We start from the raw sequence: 26,386 nt of genomic DNA, 5'->3' as shown, positions 1-26,386 counted from the left end.
GGCTCGGTGAAGGGACCACGTGGAGAACAGCTGGTGCCACCACGTTGTGCTAACACACGGGAGACATAAAAACCACCGGGCCACTGCACACTTTGAAAGGGTTAAAATGGTGAATTTTAGGTCACTCGAATATTATCTCACCTGAAAAAAATGAACAAGGGTACGGTCTGTAGTTGTGTCCCCTTGAAGCCACTTGACAACGCGCAGGACAGAAACAGGGCTACCCTCGGTAGGCGGAGGGGGCATGAGAAGGAGCAGCGGGTTCTCCAGAGACCGTTTACTGATGCTAACACGGGGCCTTGGGCTGAGTCACCCACTGCGTGTTCACACCTCGGTGTGCATGTGCACGCACTGGGGCCACACAGCTGCCCCGGTGTGCAGTCACCCCAGGTAGCTGACGCTCCCCAGCCCTCACGTCGGGGAGTCCTTCTCCCTCCTGCCCTCAAAACATGATAGAGATGCTCATTTTCATGCCTGGGGGACCGGTCCCCATGGCAGGGCAAAGGCTAGACCGTGATAAACGCATTCAGTTGGCACTCAATAAATGTCCACTTCCTCTCTCCCCAGCGAAGGCCACTCAAGAAACCCGATCCTGAGCCGGGGATGCCTGGGCTGTGAAGGGACACAGGAGGTGTTGGGCCGGGTGACAATGCAGTCAGGCAGGGTCACCCTGACGAGACCCGGGTGTCGGAACCCCCACCTCCACCCCATGCAGCACAGGGGCCTTGTCCAGATGCTCGCAGACCTGGAGCAGCACGGGAGAGGGAACGCATATTCCCCTCCTTTGCTTGTCCCTACAGCCCCACAGCTCGGCACCATCGTTCCCCTGGCCTGGGTTAGCAGCGGAGCTGCGGGTGGGGCAACGGCGACCCCATGGGTGCGCTCGAGAGACAGCGGAGCTGGACTCAGGCTGGTCTGACGCCAAGACCGTGCTCTTTCTAGAACAGCACCCTGTGGAGCTCTCCCCAGCCTGAGCGAAAGAGGAGGGGCTGCCTGCTGACCCACCACGCCGGCCTTCCCTTCAAGCCGCAGGCGGCGCTGGCCCGCACCCCGCAGCCCCAGGAAGGCAGCAGGGCTCGGCTCTGCACACCTTCACCCGAGAGGCCTCCTCCGTGAAGAAATCGACTCCCTTTAAGGGAACTGAGTGTGCATTTACCTACCAGGGAGAGGAGTCCTCTCTCTCTGCCTGAGACCTCACGGGGGAGGGAGGGAACCCGCCGGGCTCAGAAAGCCACGCGCAGGTGCCCGTTCTGCAAGGGTCAGGCCGTGGTCAGTCTCACTGCCGCCTGCAGACACCCCGGGCCGCTGGCTCGGGCCACCGGCCCGCCGTCATTCATGCCTGCCCCCCACCCCAGGAGCCTCACCCCCCCCCTCTACTCCAGAAAGCCTCTGTGATTCTCTAAGCTGGTGGGAGCCCACAGGCCCCAGGAGCTCCCCGAGGGCCTCACTCCCAGGTGGGCCTACTCGTCAAAGCTGGGGCTAGCATGAGGCGTCTCCCTCCAACAGAATCTTCTGCACAGCAGACGGCCTGGTTCCCACCACTTGCCAGCCCCCTCCTCCTGATGCAGCACCCCAGTCCCCTGGCTCCAGGCTCCTGTGCAGGAGGGACTTCACGGTACGTTCCTGGGGGCGGAGGGTCTTGTCTGGATCCTGGCTCTACCGCGTAGGAGCCGTGTATTCCTCGGGGCCCCGGGCAGCTCAGGCTCACCTAGGACACGGGGATGAGGATGCAGCCTTCCAGAGCTGAACGGACAGGAGTTCGGTGTGCCCACGGCGAGCACAGCACTGGGGTTAGGGTGGTGGTTTGGGGAGGACGTGTTAGTCACGCGTGTGAGGCAGTCTCGGTGAGCCGCTGTGTACACGGAAGTGCCCAGAAGAGTGTTCCACCTGCCGACTCCCCAGCTCAGACACACATGCCCACCTCTGTGCTGGTCCCCCTTTCTCCTCGGGCAGACCCCTGCACCTCTCCACCACTCAGCTGGTGGTCCCTCCTACAGGCTCAGCAGAGATGCCGCCTCCACCAGAAAGCCTTCCAGGATGTCTCCAGGCACACACACTTTCCCACAGCAGGCATGAGCTCAAGCATTACATCTTCTGGACTGGCCCCTTCCCCTCACCACCTGCTGCATCCCGATGCCCAGCACCAGGATGAGGCCCATCGCAGGGGAAGGCACACAGCCTTGGAGCTGGCCGGGCCTGAGTATGAACCCTCACGTGCTGTGTGGCGTCCCCCTTCGCTCTGGTGTCACCTCTCTGTCTGCAACACTGGCGGATAAGGGCCACACATCCCCGAGAGGCCAGGATCCTGAGCGTGCTAGCATGCTCAAAGGGCCCGGTCCCCTGCCTGACACTGACCAGGGCCTGACAAACGACCGCCCGGGCCTCACCAGGGTGAGAGATGGGCCTGGCCGCCCTCAGTAACGCCGTGTCACGCTCTGAGTCACCCCGGCTGCCAGGGCCCTGCAGCTGCCCAAGTGCAGGAACGGAGGTTAGGGGCTGCCCCACAAACCCAGAGCTGGACCTGACTTCGTCTCGCTGGCGGAGCCCGTACCACCTCCTCCCTGCCTCCTGCCGTGCCTAGGAAAGGCAAGAGGGAGAGGCTGCCGCCCCCGGGGGCAGGGGAGGGTCTGGGAGGGTCTGGGAAGGAAGACATCTAATGCTCTCTGGAAAAGCAGAAGGCGTGAGGCCACTCGAGAAAGGCCCCTTGGGGCAGAAGCTCTGACCAGACAACCAGGGGGTCCCGGGACAGCACTCTGGTGGCCTGCAGAGACAGCAGGAGGGTCTCCGAGAAGGGTCTGGGGTGGGAGGACCCTCGAACCCCTGCCCTCCAGGAAGAATGAAGGAGAATGTACATAAAGGATGTGGCCGAACAAGGCAGGCGGGGCGTCCTGGACAGGAGCCCCAGCTTTAGCCCAAATGAGCCTTCTCTACGCAGGGGTCTGCACCAGTGTCCTGGCTCTGGCCGCGTGGCGGGGGAGGGGGGCACACCCAGCTCTCCACGCTATCTCTGTGACTCCTTGCTGTTATTTTCAAATAAAATGTTATAATAAGAAAGAGAGAAACTTGAGACACAGGTCACCCAGATGCAAACAAGAGAAAACAAAGCAAAGCCTCGCCCCTCCCACCCCGGGGACCCGGGACGTTCCTCCCAGAGAGTTCCCAGAGACAGGGCTGGGCCTGCGACCACACTCAAGCCCACTCCCCAGCCATCCCCATGGACTGAGACCAAGGCCCATCACACACACGTAAGGATGGCAGCGATGGTGGGCTCCCACCACGTGACAGGGAGGCCCTGCCCGGTGTCCCAAGTACTGGGGGACCAGAAATGGGCAGGGATATAAGAACCGAAAGAGGACAAAAGCAAGAAAGAACATTTCACATGAGCCACAGCCTTGAACCCATGACCCTGCCCACTAGGAGCCACGGCCCTTTCTCCCTGGGAGAGGCCAATAAGGTGCGGTATCTGCAGGGTCGGGTCAGGGGCATTCTCTTGGTCCCTGCAGTGTCCACACTGGTGGGACCCTTGTTACCCAGAGCAGCTGAAGTATAGACGTCCGCAGGGACATGTCATCAAAGCCCCATTCCTCCCCATTCTGGAGACAGGGCTGGCCTCGGCCTCCCCTGGAAGGTGTGACTTTGAGGCTCAGTTCTGGCCCCCACAACCCACAGAACGTGGCAGGAGCCCTGTGCGTCACCCATGGTCCTGCTTCATGAAAACCTCCCCTTCGTCACCTCCGTTCATTACAGTAGCACTGAGTCACTCCGTCCCAGCCTCGCACTAAGAGCTTTACGGACGTGATCTCCTGTAATCCTCCCCATGACCCTGGTCACCGGGAATCAGCCCGTCCCCCTTTTGCAGATGAGGACATTGAGACACAGAGAGGGAGGTTATCTGCCCCAGGTCACAGCTGAGACGCCATAGGGCTGGGCATGGAGCTCAGCCATGGGCCTCAGGAGACCTGCCGCGAGAAAGAAGGCCTTCACCCCGTGCGCCCCGGTTTAGCAGGACAGCGTGGGGACAGGTAGCAGCAAAGCGTGCCTCCTCTGAAGCCAGACTCCCGTCCCAACTCTGGCCTCCAGAGATGCCGGAAGCTGCCTCCCCTACGGTGGGCCGGCAGGGGCTGTCCTTGGACTTGACGGTCTGCGGCAGCCCCTCGCTGGCTGGGAGCTCACAGCGGGCGCTGTCCCCACGAGGCCTTCCGTCAGGCTTTGCACGGGATGTTTTACAGCTCCAATTTCAGAGCGCGGCCTGGCCGTCTGTCACCACTCCTCTGAGAGCCCTCGTCCAACCCAAACGCCACATGAAGAAGGATTTATTCGCCAGGCCTCAGACCGCCACAGAAACTGACCGCCCCCCAGGAGCGTCCAGGCCGGGGGCCGGGGGCCATCCTCGCCTCTGCAGCCACACTTGGAAGGGTTCGGAGAAGGAAGGAAGGAACGCGGGCGAGGACAGGACGCTCCCACCAGGCAGGATGGACAGCCGCGTGCCTTGAACAGGCCCCACCCACTCCCTCCGTGTTCTTCACCTCGCCCCTGCTCCCCCTCCACTCAGCTTGCGGGTCCCCTGCCAGCCCTGGCCTCCCCACCCCTCCTCATTGCGCACATCCGCACTTCTCGAGGGTCTCGCCTCAGGCATGTCTGGCTGGGATGACTCCGGAACCCTCTGCCCACCTCCAGTTGAGGCGGGGCCCCCTTTGGGTCTCCACAGAGCCTGGATATGGTGAGTTGATTGCGACCCCCCAAAGTATGTCCACCTGGAACCTCTGAATGTGACCTTATTTGGGAAAGGGGCCTTTAGGATGTAATAAAATCGTTCGAGATGAGGGCCACCTGGGTGGCGCAGTCAGTGAAGCGTCTGCCTTTGGCTCAGGTCATGATCACAGGGTCCTGGGATCGATCCCCGCATCGGGCTCCCTGCTCAGAGGGGGGTCTGTTTCTCCCTCTCCCTCTGCCGCTCCCCTTGCTTGTGTTCTCTCTCTCTCTGTCACATAAATAAATAAAATCTTTTAAAAAAATCTCAAGATGAGATCGTCCTGGAGTAGCCGAAATCCAGTGACAAGTGTCCTTACGAAGAAAAGAGATGGTCCTCGGGGAGGAGGCCACATGAAGACAGAGGCAGAGATGGAGTGACGCGTCTCCAAGTCCAGGAACGCCAAGGATCGCCAGCAAACTCCCAGACGCCAGGCGAGAGGCCTGGGGCAGCCCTGCCCGTGAGCCCTGATCTGGGACTCCCGGACCCAGAGCAGGCAGAGAACAAGCCCCTGCTGCTTCCATCCCCAGCGTGGGGTGCTTTGTAGCCCCCCCCCCAGGAGGCAAACACACTGCATCTCCCACAAACGCGCTCAGCGGCATGTCCTGTTTTTTCCTCCCGGAGACAGCAGCCTCCGGAGGGCAGGGCCACGGGTGTCGCTCTGTCTCTAGTCCCCAGGCAGGACAGACGGAGAAGCGGTGGCTGGGGGGGGGGGGGGGGGTGCTGAGTGAGGTGTCCTCCCCAGGCCCGCCCCTGGTGGCACCTCGGAGACCAGGTTGTAGGTTGAATTACGTCCCCCCAGAAGGTCCTAACCCCTGGAACCTGGGAGTGTGACCTCGTTTAGAAATAGAGGAATTACCAAAGATCATGGGGGAGGGGCTCCTATTCCACTATGACTGGTGTCCTCACAAAAAAAAGGGCCATTTGGACACAGACAGAGCGAAGACTGAGGGAGAAGACGCCTGTCCACAGCCAGGGAATGCCTGAAGCCGCTAGACGCTGGGACAGAGCTGGGAAACTTCTCCCTCTGGGCCCTCGGAGGAACCCACCCTGCCCACGTCTCGCCCCTGGGCTTCCAGCCTCCAGAGCCGGGAGGTGATGAATTCCTGCCGTGTAAGCACGCAGTGCGTGGTGATGCGTATGGCAGCCCACGGACACCGACCTAGGCACACACCCATTCTCTAGATGAGGACACAGAGGCTCAGCCTGCTGCGGGGGACACAGCTGGGAACTGGCAGGGCCACGGTCTCCACCGGGGCCCCCGCCTGACTCCACAGTCGGGTGCCTTTCCCACTGCCGCAGACGGGAGGAAGGAACCGGGAAGGCTCCCGGGGCAACCGGGCTCCCGGCCTGGCCGCGTGTGCCCGCATAGCGAGCAGGTGAGAGCCCAGCCCCCGTCCATCAGGCACCCTTCACGGGCACCAAACCTAATGTTTAAAAAAAGGGAGTCGAGAAGTAAGCTTTGAAAGGACTCCTATAAATCAAAATCGGTCAGCAGAAAATAAATGGAGACCGTTACCCCTCTGTGGAAAGCGGCATTTTACATCCAAGCTGTTTAAGGGATGATGTGTATGTTAATAGATGGGTCTTGGGAGACTCTCCCACCCTGGCTACGCTTTGAAAATACTATTTACTCTCCATTTCCAACAACCCAACTGGCCTGTATCCCACCTGTCACTCCTTCCCAAGTCGCCGTAGGAAAATTATTAGAGAAATTGCAAGATTCTTACTCGTTCACTCGTTCGTGCATTCATAGCTGCTCAACAGCTACTCGGAACAATGCTCGTGCCTGCCTACCTGGCCGAGGTGGCATTTCTCAGACCTGTTTGTGGCCATAAAAGGTCACAGGAAACACGGTCACGTGGGTGGATCTTCCCTCAACTTAGAATGTGCCTGGGGCGTCTCCTGCAGTAGAGTGGGAACTGCTGGTCCTGTTGTTAAAACAGAAATCCCTCCCCGGGCTCCAAAGCCCAGCCCCTCCTCCCTGCCAGCCCCCAGCCAGAGAACCATATGTTCTCCACTTCCAAGAATTTCTCTTTGCAAATGGTGCCGGCAGAGGGGCCCAGAACAAAGGAAAGGCAGGTGGTGGGAGGGGAGCCCTTCCCTGCCTTCAACTGGGAGGGCCTGAGGTATCGACCACAGCAGCCCCTGAAAATGTCCCGTGGCTTTAAGGAGTCCAGACAGGCTGCTCACCCCCAAAGGCCTGTCTCTCAGGAAAGCAGGGGGCCTGGTGGGCCAGATACCAGCTTGGAGAGAAGCCACTTGGGGCCCATCTGAGCTCTGCAAAGACTAATTTATCTTCTCGAGAAAGCCAGTGGGAGAGACCCACAATGAAATCCAGTCCCCGTTTCTGGAATCCGCCCCTCTTAGCCATCTGGGGAACAAGATGACTTCTGGGGGCCTGAGGCACTTCAGGATTTCATGGGCTACTTCCTCCATAAAAAAAAAAAATACGAACAATTATATTTTATGGCTGCACTGGCAGAAAAAAGAATATATTCGTATTATATATCAAAACATTTCCTTGACCTAAGAATTTATTTTTCTTCTTCTGATGCTAAAGGAAATTAAAACATTTTTGTGGGTGCCTAAAGGTCCTGTGGGCCCTGGCATGGAGCCCTGAGTCTGCAGGAGACACGGTCCCGTGGCCTCCCCACAGCCCACCACGGTCCAGCCCCCTCTCCCCTGCCTCGCTCCACAGCGCCTGCCCCCTGCACACCAGACTTGCAGCCTGACCTCCAACAGCCCCCTTTGCACGCTGTTCACCAAAGCAGACGAGTCACGATCCCCCTCCCCTCACCCAGAACACTGACTCTGACCCGTCCTCCGGGAGGGGACCCTGTGAAGAATCCCAGGAAACCCATAAATGTATAGACAGGCCCATCCACAGAGGTGTCCACGCCATTTCGGGGTTTACAGACCAGCCTGGGACCCACCCAGTGTACGGGGCCAGTCAGCCCCTCCCGTTCCCCTGGCAGGGCAGGAAGACAGCCTCGCGGGGCTGTTCAGTCTGGACTGAGCCTGGAGAGGGCACTTGGGAACTCACTCACAGCTACCCTAGAGCTACCCAAGGGCACATGAGCGTGATGACGACCCCAGGCACAGGCACCAAGGCTTCTCCAGCTGCCCAGATGCCCTGGCTGGCAGTCGAGACCTGCCCATCGTCCACCCCGCCGGCTCCAGCCACCTCCAGCTCTACCCTGCTTTGGGGCCCTGCTCACCCCACTCCTCACCCCAAAATTCCTCCCCCAACCCCACCCACCCTTCAGGGTCCCCCAGGGAATACAGAGTCCCTCCTATCTCAGACCTCCCAAGGACTCCGCGTCCTCTGACCTCGTACCCCTGACTCCTCGTTCACCCGCCGTTTCCCCCTGGAGGCTCCTCAAGGGCCGGCCAGAGCCTGGCGCCCACCGGGCCAGGATGGGGAAGAGTTGGTGCAGGGAAGCGGGCTCGTCCCCATTACCACCGCCGCCCGCATCACAGTTGGGGTCTGCCCCCTGCACTGAGGGCTCCCGAGCACAAGGACTTGCTCGTGGTGCCTCCCCAGCACCCGGCACACAGTACGCCCTCTGGCTGCATGTGGCTGTGGCCAGAATTTGTGCACCGGAGTCCACGTCACTGCAAAAGTGGGTGGGAATGACCCTGTCCCTCCTGAGGGACATCTGGGGAGGCTTGGAAGTAGACGTGTCTGCAGTTCTGGACAGGGCAAGACGGCAGAGGAGGAGGGGAGGGAGGAGGGAGGGCGGAGGAGGGAGGGGGGAGGAGGGCAGCTTTGGGAAAGTGGGCTCCCTGCAGAAGGGGATCTTTTAGGTGCAGCTGCCATGGGGGTGCTTTTGCTGTCACCTGCTGGGAAAGGCTGGCCTCTGAGGCCACGCAGCCTTGGGCATCGCCTGCTCCTCTGGGGAGTCGTCTCCCAGCGCCGTGGTCCATGCATCTATCTGGAAGCCCCTGTGCCAGACGCTCTCAGCTGGGCTGGCAGGTCAGGGGTCACCCCACCTGCACGGGACCACGGACCACTGCCCAGTGGTCCACACCCAGTGTCCATCACTCTGAGCCCACCTGTACCATCTGTACCAGAATCACCCATCAGGAGGCTATGTTATTAAGGTTTTATTTTAATCAATTCACTTCTTAAACAGAAAACTTCACATTGTTTCCACGGTGGAAAGCTAGATGATGGAAACACTTCATTCCCTCCTACCACACATGCACGTGGTCTGCCGAGGACAAGCCAGCCAGGGCCTGGGAAGGGAACCACAGAGCTGTCAGAGGCGTGCTCACCCCTGGTCAGGCTGCTGCCCTTATTGTCAGCATGGAAAGGGATGGAAACAAGATGTGGGGGTCGTTTCAGGCCCTGAGGGTCACTGGATGCTCCTGTCCTGGCTCCTCCCTGAAAGAAGACTTGGAAAAACATCTAGCTTCTCTGAATGCAGAACTCCCCTCCTCAGCTTCTCCCCAAGCCCCAACAACAAGGCAAGAATCTAGCGACGGGGAGCCCACTACCTCACAAACGCAGCTCCAACACGACAGGACGCATCAGGGAGATTGTCAAAAGCTCTCAGCCACTTTAGCTTCTGTTCGAAACCAGGCTGACCACAAAACCCAGCCCCTCCCTGTGGGTGCTATTTCTGTAAAGCCACAAAGCCGTGGGGGCTCACAGGCAAGAGCCGTAAACTTGGGCAGCGATTCTCCTCAAATAGAGCGGGGCTTGCACGGGGCTCAGCTGAAGCCCCGGATCCCAGGCGGGTGTTATGCTGTCTTTGAGAACCGTGACCGTTGCCTCCGCAGGCCCTTATCCGGGCTTTCTGACACATAACAGCCGTGATGGCTGTGGCTTGGCGGAGACCGCGCCCAGGATGGGTTCTCCCGGTGACAACTTCAGAAACCGTTTCCCTGATCACCCGCCGAGGCTCGCACCCTTTCTAGAAGTGGTTGTTGGGAGAAATCTTCGGGGGCCTGTGACAGGTGTACCGGTGCCCCAAGCCTGTCCCCAGTGGGCGGGCTCCGGCAGCCAGAAGGCAGGGTGCCGCCGGCAGATTGGGGAGGGACCGGCCGAGAAAGAGGCCTGTCGTCATAGTCATGCTGTGAATGTCAGAGATGAAGCACTTCAAGAAAAGCGCTTTTAAAATAACATTTAGTGATTTCTAAGAAGATTTCTACAGCTGTCCTCACCATGTTTTCTAAGCGCACCCCTATCTAAGGGACCTCGGGACCTTCCTGGAGGTCTTAGTGTAAATCGGACAAACAAAGCGACACATTCCCAGGGAGTCCCTTGCCTCCTGCTTAGAAAGAGTCCCACGACCTCAGGGTCTGGGGCGTCCTGCCCCAGTCTAGCTAGCCGGCCTCGCAAGCCACCCATCCGTAAGATAGGACACCAGTAACCCCGCGCGCCCACTGGAAGAAGAATGCTTAGCGGGGACCCTGATGCCATGCAAGTCTCACCCGTGGACAGCACAGCCTCGTTCAGACGTCACTACGAGACCTGCAGCACCCCGGCCCCACAGCCTTGCAGCTTGCATAGCTCCTACAACAGGGCGCTCCCCACCTTCCAAAGGCCCCCCCTGCAGGTTTAGCTGAACCTATCTCCCTGAGTCGGTCCCAGCTCTGCCTGGTGGGACCATGCAGGCTGCTCTGCTCCCCACGGCCACCCTGCAGACCCTGCAGCAGCCCAACAACCTCTCCCCTGCCCAAGGTCATATTACCCAGTTCCTGCTGACCTTGTACAAACCAATAAAGCAGGGGGGTAAACCACAGCCTGCGTGCAATTCCTGAAAGAATCCTTAGTTTCACAGCTAGTGCACGTGGAGAGCTGCCCGTTCTCGGATTTGTCCCTCTGACCCGGCACCCTCAGCCACCCTCCCAGGCACAGGGCCCTGGGGGCAACAGAATTCCACGAAAGCCTCACACTTCAGTTTACATGTGTGTGGCTGACCACTGATGGCAGCATGTCAGACAAAGCAGGCTGTGTGGGCTACTGGAGAACTAAGCTGCCAAGGGGCTCCCCTCTACTGCCTATCCCAGCCAAGGGCTGCAAAATGCCAAGAATTAGGCTGTGTCCATGGTGGACAATGGGGCAAGAAGAGACATGTGACCCTTCCTCTGAGACCATCACAGAACAAGCCCACGCTCGCGCTGGACAGACCCAGGTTAATTCTCAGCCGCCAGGGAACCATCTGAACGGGCAGCGGGCCTGGAGAGTGTGGTGGAGACTGACAGCTTGGAGATGCCGTGAGCCAAGCCTGGTGCACAGGTGTTCTCCAAGCGGGTGGGAGGGAGGCAACCCCATCAGGTGCTTTAAATCATCCAAAGAGACCCCTGCAAGGGCAAACGTCAGCCAAGAGAGAAGTGACCCCATCTTCTCGCATTCGTATCTGATATAAATACACCTGTCATAAATAAACATGACCCTGGCTTCTCTAAATATTTCAGGGTAGCCTAAGGAAGTCTAGCTAAAAGCAGAGGAGAAATATATATATATATATATATATATATATATATATATATATATATATATATATATACACACACACAAACATATATCCTTTGTCATGAAAACTGGGGTACATTTGTCACTTGTTGGAGAAAAGAAAATGACAGGAGGGGTGGACTTGTGGACATAAACAAGAGCTTCATTTTTGAAATCTCTGCAAAGATGCTCTCCTCGGGGTGAAGGCAGTGCATCTCCCTCCGAAGGACAAGGATGGGCATGAATCTCCCGGGACCAGAACACACAGCCGAACTGTAACTTAAGTACATCAGACAGAACGCTCCCTTCACCGGAGGGACGCATTTATCGAGCAGACGGGTAGACTTCCCGAGCCGATGCAGCTAAATCATGTCGTGACCAGCTGTGGCGGAGGGCACCCTACCGTCCTGGGTGCAGGAGTGCTCCGCCGCCAGCACGTCAGGCTGAAAGCAGACCCATCTCCGTCAACTTGACAAAGACAGGAAACGTGAATGAAGAGCCCTGTCTAAAATTAACAGTGATGGAAAGTTAATGATGGAGCAAATTTGGCAGAACTATTTCGACAGGCGTCACGATGCGGTGCCAACTTTCGGGGGGACGCCAAAGTGATAAATGTCTGCTGGGCTCCAGCGGAGACCACAGCCGTGCAGCTTTCTGCAAGACTCTCTCTCCCTCCAGAATCAGACCCAGGGCAGAAGATCCGATCTGTCACCCCCGCTCTGTCCCCAGTTCCGGGGCTGGGCTGACACCTCTGCTTGTCAACATTCAAAGCTCATCTCGGCGCTGTTTACTTACAATAGCAAGCCCGGAGCAGTGCCTATTGAGCGAAAGTTTCCATAAACTGTAGCAATGCCGTTTAACTCAATCAGCAAACACAAAGCACGGGAAAAGACAAACAAGGATCTGAGAAGATACTCATGATACAATATTACGTGAAAAAATACTTGAAATTCTATATACAGCAGGTCCTCCCTGCGTTTCCACATGACACTGAAAATCTGTGTGTCTTTGTTTCCTCCACGAGACCACAGGGTTTTTGGAAGTCGGCGACCATGACTCACACCCACCCTTGGACCCCAGCCTGGGGCGGGGCCCACGTCCAGTGGGGGAGCAGCAAACACCTGATAAACTAACTTGGCATGTTTCCCATCGTCTCTTCGTTGTGACTGTTAAGTTTATACGCACATATGAACAAAGACAGATACACAGACACGTGGGCAGGAAACCAACCAGACGGAAAGGTCTGAATGCAGAAACGCCGGCCTCTGGGTGCAGGATGGTTTTCTTTTCCCTTTTGCACACTTGCCAGGTTTTCTATAATAAGAAGGCTTTCTATTTTCAGCCTCAGGGGGAAATTCTGTAACCAAAGAGGTCGTGTTCATTCTAGCGCACGCAGCACAGAGCACCATCGAGATGGGCTCTTAAGCCGCCAACGCACACAGTCAGCCATCCTCCACGGAGCTCCTACTACGTGCGAGACGTACCTCTGTGTGTTCGTGTGAACCTCATCATCACCTGGCTTAGATGTTTACATCACAGCACTTATCTGGAACTTTCCAGGCTACAAGCCTTCCCCTGGTTTGAGCTCCACGGCAAGTCTGTGATTCGGAGCAATCCCGTCGTCCAGCTGGTCCTCAGGGAAGTTAAGGCACTTGCACACACATCAGCTGATCGGCGGCCAGTGATGGGGAAGGAGCTTGCCCAAGACAATGGAGGAGCCAGGTGTACTGAAACCAGACACGTCTGCTCCTGTCCCCCGCCCCGGGGACACCCTGTGACTCGCAGTCACCTCTAGGCGTTCTCAGGAGGGCGGGTGTCCACGGCAGCACGGCCTATGCAAACTGCTGTGTGGTGTTGTGTTCGCTTCTGCTCCGGCTGCTACTCCCACTCCCGCGAGGCTGGCCCAGCCTGGTTCTGGGCAGCACGGCCTGACCCGAGACGCTTCTCCGTGCAAACCCAGGTAGTGGGGTTTGGCCTCCCACTCACGCTTACCACTGCTGTGCACAAGAACTGGACGTGTGTGAGGCAAGGACTCCCACTGGCTGGCCCGGTCAAGCCCTTGCTTCAGAAACCCAGGGGCAGTGCCCTGCGGATGGCTCCAGGAGGCCTCAAGGCCCAACACAGGAGGTAAGAACGAGAGGGTTTTCATGTCCAGAGAGAATGGCCCACAGTGCTGGCCTTGGTGTTCCCAGAATTTTCCATATATCATCTCAACAAGATACTGATATAAATGCCCAATACGCTTATTTGATAACTCTGTATCCCCAATCTTGACTCAAGGGGTTAGAAAAGACAGTCATTCCATCTGTAGCGGGAGTTTCCCCTTGATCAGAGTAGTGAGCTCCTCATCACCAGGGGTGAGCAAGCAGTGGGGGAGAAGCTGGTTGGAATGTTGCCGGGGATTCGTGTAAGCCAGAGCTGGACAAGGAAGCCTCAAGGGCCCTCAACTCCTCTCTCGCACCATGAATTAGCCAACACGTTGCCTTTCCTCATCACTCTGCCCGGAGCCCTGATGATGGATGGGGTTAGCCAGACATTTCTTTTTGAGGATCACTCCATTCCCAGTCCAGAGTGGGGATTTGTTAATTTGTCTGCAACAAAATCCCAACCAAACACAGAAGGCCCCCCATAAAGGTGAGCTCAGGGTGGGTTTTCCCAGTTCGAGGCCTTACCCACCCTTGCATGCTGTCCACCTAGGCAGACAGGCAGGCAGGCAGGAGCATAAGGTGACTGCAGAGTCAGGGTGACATGCAGGACTTGAGCCTGTGTCCCCATCAGGACATGACACGGAGCTGCATGGGCCACCACTGAATACTCCCTGCAAACATGTGGGCTTCTCAGTGACTGGGGGACTCAGCCCCTGACAGCCACCGCGATCCAGCCTTGGCCTCATTGGGCCCCGAGTCATGCATGGTCAGAGCAAATTTGGCCAGAGGGTGTGAATAGAGGGGTAGAAAGTGGGCAAGTCGGGCCACTCCATCTGCTAAATAAATACCTAGGGCTCTGGGAGGCATCCCATTCCTGCTGCCTATGTGGCAACCAATTTCCATGGCAATGGGAGAAATCTGGCTGAAATGAGCTTGCCACCTGGAGCCAGTGAGGGCTCAGCTGTCCTCTGCTTTTCTCCCTCCTTCCTTTCTCAGCTGGGTTAAGATTATTTCCACACCCTGGGTCTTAATGAACTAATTCCATCCTTCTTCTAAGAAAGTCCCCTTATCTCTTTCTACTCCTTTAAAATTAATCACTAATTAATCAATTAATCATTAATCATGGTGTTTTCAACAAATGGTGTCGAGTCAATAGGACATATATCTGCAGAGAAACAAAAAGCAAAACAAAACCCAAATCTCAACCCTTACTTCACACCATAGAGAAAAACCAACTCACAATGGGTCCTAGACCCAAATGTAAACTCTAGAACTGTAACAATTCTAGACTAAAACAGGAAAGAATATCTCTTTGACTTCTGGTCAAAATTCTTAGGTAAGACACAAAAGCATGGGCATAAAAAAAATATAAATGGATAAATTGGATTTCACAAATATTAAAAATTTACACCCAAATGACACTGTTAAGAAACAGAAAAGACAGGGGCGCCTGGGTGGCACAGCGGTTAAGCGTCTGCCTTCGGCTCAGGGAGTGATCCCGGCGTTGTGGGATCAAGCCCCACATCAGGCTCCTCCGCTATGAGCCTGCTTCTTCCTCTCCCACTCCCCCTGCCTGTGTTCCCTCTCTCGCTGGCTGTCTCTATCTCTGTCGAATAAATAAACAAAATCTTTAAAAAAAAAAAAAAAAAGAAAGAAACAGAAAAGACAAATATTAGATGGGAGAAAATGTTTGCAAAATACACAGCCAGTGAACGATCTGAACCCAGGACATTTAAAGGCCTCTAGCAATTTGATAATACAAACAGTGCAACAGAAAATAGCCAAAAATGTCGAACATTTGCTTTACCAAAGAAAAGATATGGATGCACAGAAGCTCAATATTCTTAGTTATTGGGGAAATGCAAGTTAAATCACAATAAGATAGATCAGCACTCTTACAAGCATGGCTAAAATTTCAAAGTTGACAATACCAAGTGTGGACAAGGATGTGGAGCAACTGGAACTCTGGCACCTTGGTGGAAGGAATGCAAAACGGCACAGCTACTTTGGAAACGATTTGCTTATAAAGCTAAAATACACTATCACAAGATGCAGCTACCCCACTCCTCAGCATCTGATCTAAGAGAAACGTAAACACATGCATGTCCACACAAAGACAGCACACCAACATTCACTTTCCCTGGGGAAATAGCACACACCCGATCATCACCGAGCAGCATGCATCGCTGGAATGCAGGATGCAAAGTCGTCACGGTGACGGGAGAAGCCAGAAGGACGCTGAGGGCGGATTTGGTACAGACATTCTCATGGGCCGGACCCCGGAGGTCAGGGCGGTGGTTCTCAAACAGGAGGCATTTGGCAGTTAGTGACGTCTGGTATTTTTTTGATTGCCACTATTGGCCTCTGGCGGGAAGAGCTCAAGGGAGATGCTGAACAGCCTACAAAGCATGGGCTGGCCCCTGCAACAGTAACAGCGCCAAAATGATGAGGTCCAAAATGTCAGTAATGGCCGAGACTGAGAACCACCACCAGCCTCCCCCACCCCCCGGCTAGGGCGTAGGATGGCTCACTCAGCAGCTGTCAGATGTCACATGCTGTGTCTCTCCCTGTGCTGGGCTCTGCCTGCTCAGCCTCCAGCCCTGCAAAGTCGACTTTATTTTAAAGATGAGGGGCTCAGACACTGCTGCCACCGCTTGTCCAAGGGCAGGCAGCTACCCAGTGATTGGCCGGGACCAGGACCAGCAGCAAGCTGAAGACACCCACCCACTTCCCGTGCCTCCCCCCCCCCCCCCCCGCCCTGGGGTCTGTGTGCAGGGGCTGGTCCAAGCAGCTCGGTTTATCCACAGTGATTAAAATCTACAGCCCCCGAGCCCACGGCGCACCACGGGGATTCCAAACAGCCAGCTCCAGCATCTCAGGGTGCACTGGCCGCTCTGTGAGCACGGCCGTCCTCGGGCCCCGGGGATAAGGAAATATCCAGGCAGCAACTCAATTCGTTTTTCCCCCATCAGATAATAAATGAATAGAGTCCTATCAAGACACAGGAATCTAGAAGCCGAACAAGGCAGAGTGCAAGACCTAAGTATGAAATAATGAATTTACAATCCCTCTGAAGAGCAGGCGGAATGGGAAACTGACATCGCCGTGGAAACCAGGGAAGTGTGGTGAGGCTCTCGAGGAGGACTCCAATGTGCTCCACGATGGCAACAGCGAGTGATCCGCAGGGCACAGGGCACAGGCAGCCCGCCGGGATGGGACCCTGACCACCTCAGCTTCTGGTCAGCACCTCCTCACTGGAGGGGGGAAGCAGGCAGCCCCTTCAAGCCCAGGATGGGGGGGCCCTGTGGGGGGGGCGGGGGGGGGGGACACACACATGGATCCAGGCTCCTGAGAACCTCCATAGAAATGCAGTGAAGGGTCCAAGGGGGACACCGTAGACCTCTGGACAAACAGCCCGGGCCGACTCTGCATGAAACACCCCACAAACATTCAGCAGATACCTGGCTCCTACTTGTGCAGGAGCCCTCAGAGCCAGGAGGGAGAAAGACAGGACCAGATCCCGTGCCTGGAGGCCCAGCGGAGGCCCCCGGTCAGACCGGGATCCAGGCCAGGCCCCCAGAGCCTTCAAGCAGCAACAGCAGTGCTTAGGAAACACGGTGGGGACTGTGCCGGGCAGGTGGGCCGGGAAAGAAAGAACAAAACTCAAGACGATGAGCAGGGAAGCGACAGGCCAGGGTGTGCGAGGCAGGGACTCGCCCATGGGAAGAGTGGAGGAAAGGGTGCAACCCCAGGCTTCAGCCAGAAGGGCCCGCAGAGGCGTGGCAACGACGGGCAACCCTCTTTCCTACTGGAAAAGCTTTGCTAGTGCTGATGTGTTATTTTTCAATCATAAATTAGTCACACTGCCAAGCACCCTAATTTTAAATAGTTTTACTCAAGTTGTTTACTGTATTCTCAGCTTTGTTACAACTAATTGTCGAGAACCGAAACGAGGGAGATCCCAGGTGGACGGGTCTGTCGTCTGCCCCCCCGGCCGCACACCGCGCCAGCCCACACACGCAGAGCAGGCAGCCCAGCGGCCCATCGCCCCTCTTCCTCTGCCTAGGCTCCAACATCAAAATACGAGATACACCTGCCGAATCCTGAGCGTTTCCGGGCCCTTCGAGTGCTGTGAACACAGCTCTGGCTGGAGGTCAGGGGCTCCCAGGCCAGCTTCCGCATTAGAAGCTGCACCCCTCCCGGGCACCATGTCCCCCAGCCCTTCCCGGGGGTTGAAGGGATGACCTGAAAGGAGCCTTGCCCTCCCTGAACGTCCTGGGCGCCTGCATGGGCCGGCGACACAGCAGCCACTACTTGTGCGAGCAGAGCAGTGAACTGTGAACGTGGGGTGTGCTAAGACTCTCCTCACATTATCCCCACGCTTCGGTGAGTTATCAGTATTGTTATGATTATCTCAACTTCAAAGATGAGGAAACCGGCTCAGAGAGGGGGGCTAACTTACCCAAGATCACACAGCTCCCATGCTTCCTTGCCTTGCAGAGCAGAGGGTGCAGAACTGTGGGGAGGGGCAACAGTGCAGGGCTCCTGCCCAGAAGCAGCGTGTGCAAACCCCCCAAGTATGCAAGGGCTGATGTAAGTGGAGAGCTGGGGGGCCGCCCTGCAGAGCAGACGCTGGCAGGAGGTTGCAGGGGAGCCACTAAGATCCAGGGGGCAGAAACTACAAAGCAAACCAGACATGGGAGGCAGAGGGCAGACAGCCCAGCGGCTGAGAAGCCACAGTGGAGGGGGCGCTGCAGGGGAAGCAGCAGAGCTCGGGCTCTGCCCCTCAACCCCCCCTCCCCTGGCTGAGCCCGAGTCCCAAGGTCCCATCACTTCACCCAAACTCTCCATCCCCAAAACACCTAAACAGACCTTGGAGGCACACCCCGCCTCCTCCCCGTAAGCCTCTCGGGTTCAGCAAACAAATGCTGCTCTCTGTGACTCAGTTTCCCCATCTGTGAACCGAGGCAGCTATGAGGAGCAGAGGCAGACTTAGGACAGACAGCTCATGGTGGGTTCTTAAGTATTGCTTTTCACTAGGCACTTGGCCAATTTCACCCTTATGAGCTGCTTCCAGAAACCCGGAGTTGTATTCTTCAAACCACCTGAGGGACATGGCTTGGCCCATCATTAAGAACTCGGGGGTCCTCAACAGGGCAGCCTTCCTAGGGGCTGCACCCAAGGGTGTGAGCCGGACTGAGCCCTGAAGGTGAGTCTGAAACGTCCTCAGGAGGCCCGAGCCCCTGCTTTAGAAAAGGGCCCCCTTTCCCCCCAACCATGTGAGCCGGGGCATGTAATCCGGGGCGGGCAGAGTGACGGCTCCAGCTCGCAAGCCCTCTGTAGAAAGAAGGCTCCTGCAATATTTAAGCACCTCGCCATCCCCGAAAGTCTTCCCGCAGCCCAGAGCGCAGGATTAAGGGCCAAAGGCAGCTCAGCCCTTCAGAGGCAAAGCTGAAAATGCAGCTGACACACAGCCTGGGCTTTGTGGGAAGGCGACGGGCGGGGCGTCTGTCACCAGCTTGCACCCTGGAGCTGGGATTTGGGGTCAGGTTTGGGCCCCTGCCAAAGCCTTCATTATACTTGGAGAATGCTCTTTTCAAATTGTCTCTTTTTGTTTTCCCACTCCCCCAAATTTATGTAAAAATAAACTGCGTGAATTCAATGTACGCTTTCAGGGCCCCTTAATGAGCAATTTCCTAGTGAGTGTCAGAGCCGGCACCAACCCGACCTGGTGGCTCGCAGATGCTTGGCCTGAGCCAGGGGGAGCTGGGTGCTCCCTGAGAACATGCCCTGTCCACTGTCGCTGTGACGGCCACCCCAGCAAGGGTTATCATTCAATTCTCCCGGCAACCCGTGGCACCGATCGTTCCCATTTCACAGAGGGGAACTTGAGGGTCTGGAACAGGTACGAGGTCACACAGCTCACGAGGGGCAGTGCAGAAACTCGAGCCTGTTGGAGTCCGACACTCTGCACCTCACCACTCTGCTTGACCCTGAATTTGCCAGTTCTCCATTCTGGCCGCGGTGTTCTGGACACGATGAAGACCATGGCCACCCCTTTTCAAGTATGACCTCACCTGAACAGTATTCAAGGTGTGGTCAGGTCCCTGAGAAGTTCAACAGGTTATCACCTCCCTTGCTGTAGACCCTATACCTCTCTGAATGCAGCCTGAGGTGGTAGTGTCATTGGGGGACCATGGTGGGAGGTACAGGCAAACGGATTCCAGGGCTCCGCTGAGTGGTGCCCAACCACGGCCAGTAAATGCTGGGAGAAGGCACGAATGAAGGGATGAAGGCATGCTTTCGTCCAAAACCGAAATCCTGAGCATGGGCTACGTGCCCAGCCCTGTGCTGGGGACACAGCAGGAAATAAAGCCGCTCTCTGCCCCTGGGGAGCTGGCCCGCTCGGGGCCGGCGGGCAACAAGCACAGCTGGTGAGCACACAGCCCATCGCTGGTGGCAAACTGGATGGTGCTTACGTGAGGGGTGTGGACAGTGTCTCAGAGACTGGGAGGGAGGGGAGGAGGAGGAGAGGGAGGGGAGGGGAAGGGGGAAGGGAGAAGGGAGGAGAAGGGAGGAGGGAGGGGAGAGAGGAAGTGAAGAAGGAGAGAAAGAAGGAATGGAAGTCCCCGCCTCTCTTTCCACACCACAGGGCAGAAGCAGCCCAGGAGAAGGAGGGGTGCAGGGTGCAGGGATGCTCAGAGGCGCCCCACCCGGGCCCTACTTTCTGCCTCTATCTCGGGCACAGACTCACGTGCCCTGCTGATGAATGTCACTGCAACAAACACAAACAAGGGACAGAGAGCCCGCTCCTTGTACCTACAGAGCCGAGCCATGCTGACAGCGCAGGGCCTGTTTGATGGGGGGGGGGGGGGGGACAGCCCTGGTGGTGGCACCTCTGGTTCCCGCCCAGTAAGGCAGACGGGGGTGGCTGTGAGCTTACTTGACACTCTACAAAGAAGGGGACAGCCTCCTGTCCTGGGGAATCCAGCACAACCGCCCACCTGCTGTGGTTATCTGTGCAGCCCGGGCTGCGGGTGGGACGGTGAAGAGCAGGGACGTGGAGCTCCTGCCAGCACGCGGCCATCCGCACACTGGGGTTTCCGATCGCTGTCCCCCCGGGGGCCTGGGTCCCACACGCATCGCCATGCACAGGGGTGGGCTGTGACAGGGGACCCTGCTCATCTGGTTTATAAATCAGGTCTCCGAGATCCTTTTTGAAGAAATGGTCGTGGGCCTCAAAAACATCTCAAAGCCACTGACGCCCACGTCCATGAAGGAACGCCTGACGGCACCGGATGGATGTCCCAGACCAGCCTCGGCTGTACCGCCATCCACCCAGATGCCCCAAACTAGAGCCTAGGGGTCCTCTGAGAGCCACCCACCCCCAGCCACCCCCACGCCCCTGTCACTGCCAAATCCCACAGATGCTTGACTCCCCCACACCCCCCACTTCTCTCCCACTGGCTGCACTGGGCCTGCCCCTCGGGGCTGCCCGCGGAAGCGCCTCTGGGCCCCGGAGGGCCCTGGAGTCCCTGTCGGCCTGAGCATTAAAGCCAAGTCTGCCGTCATTAGCATTCAACCTGTTCCTCCTTTCTTCCTTAGCCATTGTGTGAAGGTCAGTTTAATAAAAGCAGTCCAGCTGCCAGCAGCGGAGCCCAGCACCCCCGGACGCCCCCGGCACCCCCCTCCACACGGAGACATCTCCTATTGTTCTGCACTCAGGCGAGCAGGTTCCATTTTTTTCCTTTATAAAATAATGTTATTCATAATCACCGGGTCCCCGGGATTATAATACGAGAGGCGGGCGGCTGCCGTTGGGGCCGTCGGGCGGCGGTCCTCACTCTGCCCGCCGCTGCGCCCGGCTCGGCTGCCACCGTGCTCCGAGGAGGCGCTAATTTGGGCGACGGCTGTAGGCGGGCGCTCACCCCAAAGCGGACCCCACCGCCTCGCCTCCTGCTTCGGGGGAGGGGCGGCATGGGCAGGGGAGCGGCCTCCAGAGCCACAGGCTCATTTACTGTCATTGTGTTGGCCACATCTCCGCGAGGGCAACTCACAGGCCAGCAGCATTTTACAAACCCGCGTGGCATCCGTGGGGTGCAGTCAGGCCTAACGAAGTTACCTCCAAAGTGGGTATTGTGTGCACTGAGATAATGACGCTGCTGATGGGGAACACGGGGCACAGCAGGAGGGGCTGGGGCCCCACAAAGGGTCTGATAAAACCGCGAAGGAGGAAGGGAAGAGGGCTGTCCAAGAGCTCGGGGCTGCAAGATACGCACGGAGCGCTAGGCCGGGACCACCGGAGACGGCTCAGGGAAACAGAAACCGGGATGGGGCCAAGATCTGCCTTTCTCCAAAGTAGAGGACGTTTAACATCCCTGGGAGTAAGAAGATGCGTGAAGAAGGGACCAGGAGGGACCAGGGAGCCAGCATGGCTCCCGGGTGCCCCACCTCAGCCTGGCACCAAGGTCGTCCAGCAGGAAGAGGAAACGGGAAGAAAGGACTCTGGAGGACCTTTGGCCTATAGGGCGGAGGATGCACCCCACCTCTCCAGGACAGCGTGGAACAGCCACGGTGAGCCACGTCAGGAAGGGAGGATGGGGCTGCTGGGGAGGAACACACATCTGTGAGCCGTCACTTCCCCAGACTCACTGAAGGCTCACCGTTCACCCTGAGGGAGGTGCTGTTGGACCCACTTCACAGGTGGAAAAACTGATCCTCTGGGCTCTGGGTCCAAAATCAGGTGCTCTGGGAGTCTTACTGGCTCTGGCTGGTCCTGTGGGCGGCCACACCCTTCCAGTGAGGTTGGGGGGCTGCCAGAGGCCCAGAGAGGGTAAATGTCCCCATTTTTTAAAACAAAGAGGACACACCTGAATCCAGAAAAAAGTCTCCTGAGCTTAGCATTAATTCCCAAATAACAGAATGAGTTGAAAGCAGAGCTTCTGAGCTGTTCAGGAGGCAATCAGCGGGCACCAGTATGGCTTCGCCAAGAACGGGGCCCTCTGAAGCGCGTCAGGGGACCACGGGCTGAGTGGCCGTCAGCACCTGTGGCATCAGATGCCCTGGGAACCACGTCTACAGAACCTGCACGCGGCCTGAGCTGTGGCCCCCGAAGCACAGATCTGTGCCCATGTCTCTGCCATCTTTGTCTGCCATGTGGCGCCTGGCCAAGACGAGCTCCCAAATAACCCATCAAACCCAGCGCTGCCTTTGAGGGAAGAGGCAGGAGGATACGCCAGCAGATTAACAAGAAGGATTCACCGTGGTATTCACCGCGGATTCCTGGCCACCTGGCCCAGGGGACCCCTGTAGCTGCCACGTGGCAGTCAGAGGCGGGACCCAAACTAAACACAGCCTCCGTGACTCAGCAGCAGGGCCGGAAGCCACACACACCTGCGCTCAGCCCGCTTCCTCGCCTCGTTCGCTGGCTCACTCAGCCATCCATCACTCATGAGCGGGGCGACCTTGGGGAAACCACTCAACTTCTCTGAGCCTCAGATTCCTCATCTTCAAATGGCAATGGCAGCATCACCTAGGACGGAGTCTGGAGTGCTCTAGGCCCATGAAGGTTTCTAATCTCCTTTTTCTTTTTGTTGCTTTTATAACCCACAAACAGGTCGCGAAACACAGGCTGGCTGTTAGGTTCCAGACAGGAGTGTCAGGCCCCACGTCGGGTCCCGATCCTGACGGCCACCTACCTACAGAGCCCCATGGGGACCTGCCCCCAGCCCTGAGACACGAGGCTGGAAAGTCTTTGCTGAAAGTCTCGCTCGACACCTGTGATGTGACACACTCCGGTGTCCCGTTGTCTGACACCTTCCACCCAATGGCCAAGTAGCAGGAGTCCCCCCACCATGCTGCAGACAGCTCCCCGAGCAAAGGACCAGCTGCTGCATTCCTCCGACGTGGCAGCTTGCACCCGCCAGAGACAAGGGCCCTCTAGGACATGGGACAGCTCTTCACAGCACAGAGCCCCATGCTGTCCCCAAAGGCCACAGGCTATCAGGCCTCGGGAGCGCACAGAGGGCCTGTGCCCAGCATCTCAGAGGGAACCTCAGAGGCCCACCCATCCAGGCAGGTTAGAGCCACAGCTGATCCCCCAGGATGCTACCAACCGATCCCAGTGTCAGCCAAGGGCCAGGGCACAATGTCATGGCCTCGTTGCGGATGTGAGAACAGGTCAGTCATCAGCCGGTCTGAGAGGTCACTCCCTGGGGCCTCCCGGAGGAACAATGCGCCCAAAGGCGTGGCCATGCTGGAGGGAGGGAGGCAATAGGCCTGCTCCTCTGGGCCTGGTCGACTGCACGTGGGGCCCTTCAGGGCTGGGCATGCCCTCCGGGAGGGGCACCCAAGGCCAGCTGGCCTGCACGCTGTCCTGGGGAAAGGACACAGGTGGTTCTGCGGGACTCCCCAGCCCAGCCGGAATGGAAAGGGGGAGCCGCCCTGGGATAGACCGGCCTCCCGGAGGAAGGGGCGCTGCACGGGACCACCCAGGAGAAAGGGCTGGAATCCTTTCCCTGCTGCTGTCCTGCTGTGAAACATGGACCCCGTCACCTCACCTCTCCGAGCCTGGCCCCTCATCCGCAAAGTGGAAATCAGGTAACGATGATGCAAAACAGAAGGAAACAAAACAATGCCTCGCGTTCTGCCAGGCGAACAGGCAGCAGGTCCGTGGTAGTTCACGTTCAATCAGCGGTAAGAATATTAAAACGGTAATTACCCCCCTCATGGAGCATTAGTTATAAGCTAACACCCGTAATGGTTTTAATACGCTGGCTGTTCAGGGTAAGCTCTCCGAATGACAGCCACCGCGACTCGCGCTCCGCTTGCTGGCCTCGTGCTCAGCCACGTCCACGACAGCAGACCCCCCCTCCGGGCCCAGCCAGCCCCCCCCCGCCTGTCCCTCGCTCACCTCCCGCAGCCCCGTCACTCGGGGACACCATCTTGACGTCTTGGCGGAGGCGGGCCCTGGGTGGCCTGTCCGTGTGGTCCTCAGGTTAAAGTGCTATTTATTCTCAATCCCGCGGACCTGATTTTAACCGCGGCTGCGTTAATGCCCCCAGCCATCCAATGGAGCACGTTCGGCGGGAAAACAAACCCGTTCGCACAGAGCGACGCTCTAACGGCAGCCGGCGAAGGTCGGACAGGGAGCGCGCTCCCTGGCCGCTGCTGAGATCCCGGGCACGGGCCGCGAGGAGCGGGAGCACAGAGGAGGGCCTCGGCCCCTGCGTACACAGGCAGTTAAACGAATAGTGGCGGCCCCGAGCACACTGCCTGAGCGGGTTTTCCTAAAAATAAATTACCTGGCGTGGCAGAGCCTGGAGTCTGTGCGCACTGGCAACCGTCAGATAAAATATCTCGGGGGAGAAGCTTCCACGCATGTGTTTGCAAAAGGAGACTCTTCCGTGGGGCGTCCTCCGAGAACCTGGCTCCCTGCTCTCCATCCCCACCCCGGGCACCGGGCACGCTGCTGTTGTCGATGACACATTCTTCTGCTCGGTGCTCACCCAGCCCCGGCCCGTGGGACCCCAGCCCCACCCATGAGTGGGGGTTATGTGAATTCCAGCCGTGGACAAAGAGCCTCCAGGAGGTCCTGGGACTCGCTGGCAGTCATCCGGTTGTGACATGGGTCAGCGGGGACCTGAACCCGGATCCACTGGACCCCAGAGCCTGGGCCTTCAGCCAGTGCCCCAGAGGTCACTGTGATGCCTGGCGGGGCCAGTGACAGCTCTGCAATGGTGCCCAGTGTGGCTGGAATTTCCAGGATTTTGTGGGTGTTCGAGAGTCTCCAACACTTTGTAAAAGTTGGTGACTATTACATTTGAATTTCATCCCCCCAAAATTCATATGCTGATGCCCTAACCCCCCACCGACCTCAGCACGTGAGCTCATTTGGCACTAGGGTCACTGCAGTTGTTGTTAGTTCAGATGAGGGGACACGGGCGTGGGGTGGACCCCGACCCCCTCTGACAGGTGTCCTTACAAACAGTGTGCATGTGAGGAGAAAGAGAAGGGCCCAGAGGGAAGGCCGGGCGGAAGTGCACGGGGATAAGACGGCCGTTGGCAAGCCAGCGGAGAGGCCTGGGCCCCGCCTTCCGTCGTGGCTCCTGGGGATCACCCTGCCCACACCCAGAACTGGAAGAGACTACTTCCCGTTGTGTCAGCCGCCCTGGCAAACTGGCAAAGTCTCTCCCTCGCGAACATTCGAAGCTCTGGGGGTGACAAACAGCAGCACAGCGGCCTGGACGCGGCCTGTGGGCCACCGCAGAGCAGCCTCCCCCCCGCCTGCATGGACTAGGGATCCAGACTAATGATGGGGCTACCCGTTATGGGGGCGATGGGGAGACTTCCGGAGAACAAGGCCAAGGCCCTGGCCCGGGCCTCACCCGCGTTGGGCACGCCAGCCCCGGAACCCCCCGTACTGAAACTTGCAAACCTGCCAAAGACCCACCTCCTGGCCCCTGAGTTTGGAAAGGCCACTCCAGGTCCCCGCATCCCAGACGCATCATCCTCCCTCACGAGGGAAGGAGGCACCTACACCCACGCCACCCGCCTCCCGGGGCTGTGACAACGAAGCCACGACAGAGATGCTTTGTTCCATGTACCTTCGGCGTTTCCCAGACGACCTGCAGACAGCAGCGACCGCTCCGACACCCGGAAGAGACGCATCGTGCCCGGCGCCCAGCATGTTACCTGGTAGGTGCACCGTGCGATGCCGTGTGGTTCACAGGGAGGGCACAACGGTTAGGAGTACTTCGTCACCAACGACGCAGCCCGCCTTGCATCAACCAGAAACTACAAGCGAGGGGAGGAGATTCAGAAGCGCGTTCGCAGGGGTGTCCTGTAACGTCCTGCTTGTAGTTCTTGACACATGAAAAAACAGGAAAATACGGAAGAACCCTAAAGACCTAAACGGTATCACTAAAAACACGTCATTAACTTGTAACTCAAAGCAAAATAAACCATCTTTTCTACAGCCCATCAGACAACCACAAAACTTTTGGCCATGAGAAACCTCTGTAC

At 57.6% G+C, this 26,386-nt stretch overlaps 1 protein-coding gene across 4 annotated transcripts in view; it reads right to left on the bottom strand.

Moving 5' to 3' along the window:
* Positions 1-26,386, bottom strand: part of SORCS2 (sortilin related VPS10 domain containing receptor 2) — a 451,416-nt gene that overhangs the window by 276,858 nt on the left and 148,172 nt on the right. The window contains exon 1 of one of the 4 annotated variants that reach the window (XM_087864308.1): positions 12,701-12,995. The exons of the other annotated variants lie outside the window; for them this stretch is intronic. The gene's annotated coding sequence lies outside the window, so the exon portion shown is untranslated. Of the gene's footprint in view, positions 1-12,700; positions 12,996-26,386 lie in introns of those variants that run through there. 4 annotated transcript variants of the gene reach the window in all.

This window comes from Ursus americanus, chromosome 8 (genome assembly GCF_024610735.1).
Source record: "Ursus americanus isolate L20-20 chromosome 8, mUrsAme1.1.p, whole genome shotgun sequence".
NCBI lineage: Eukaryota > Metazoa > Chordata > Mammalia > Carnivora > Ursidae > Ursus > Ursus americanus.
Note: the sequence above shows the minus strand (reverse complement) of the source record. Positions and strands in the feature narration are given on the sequence as shown.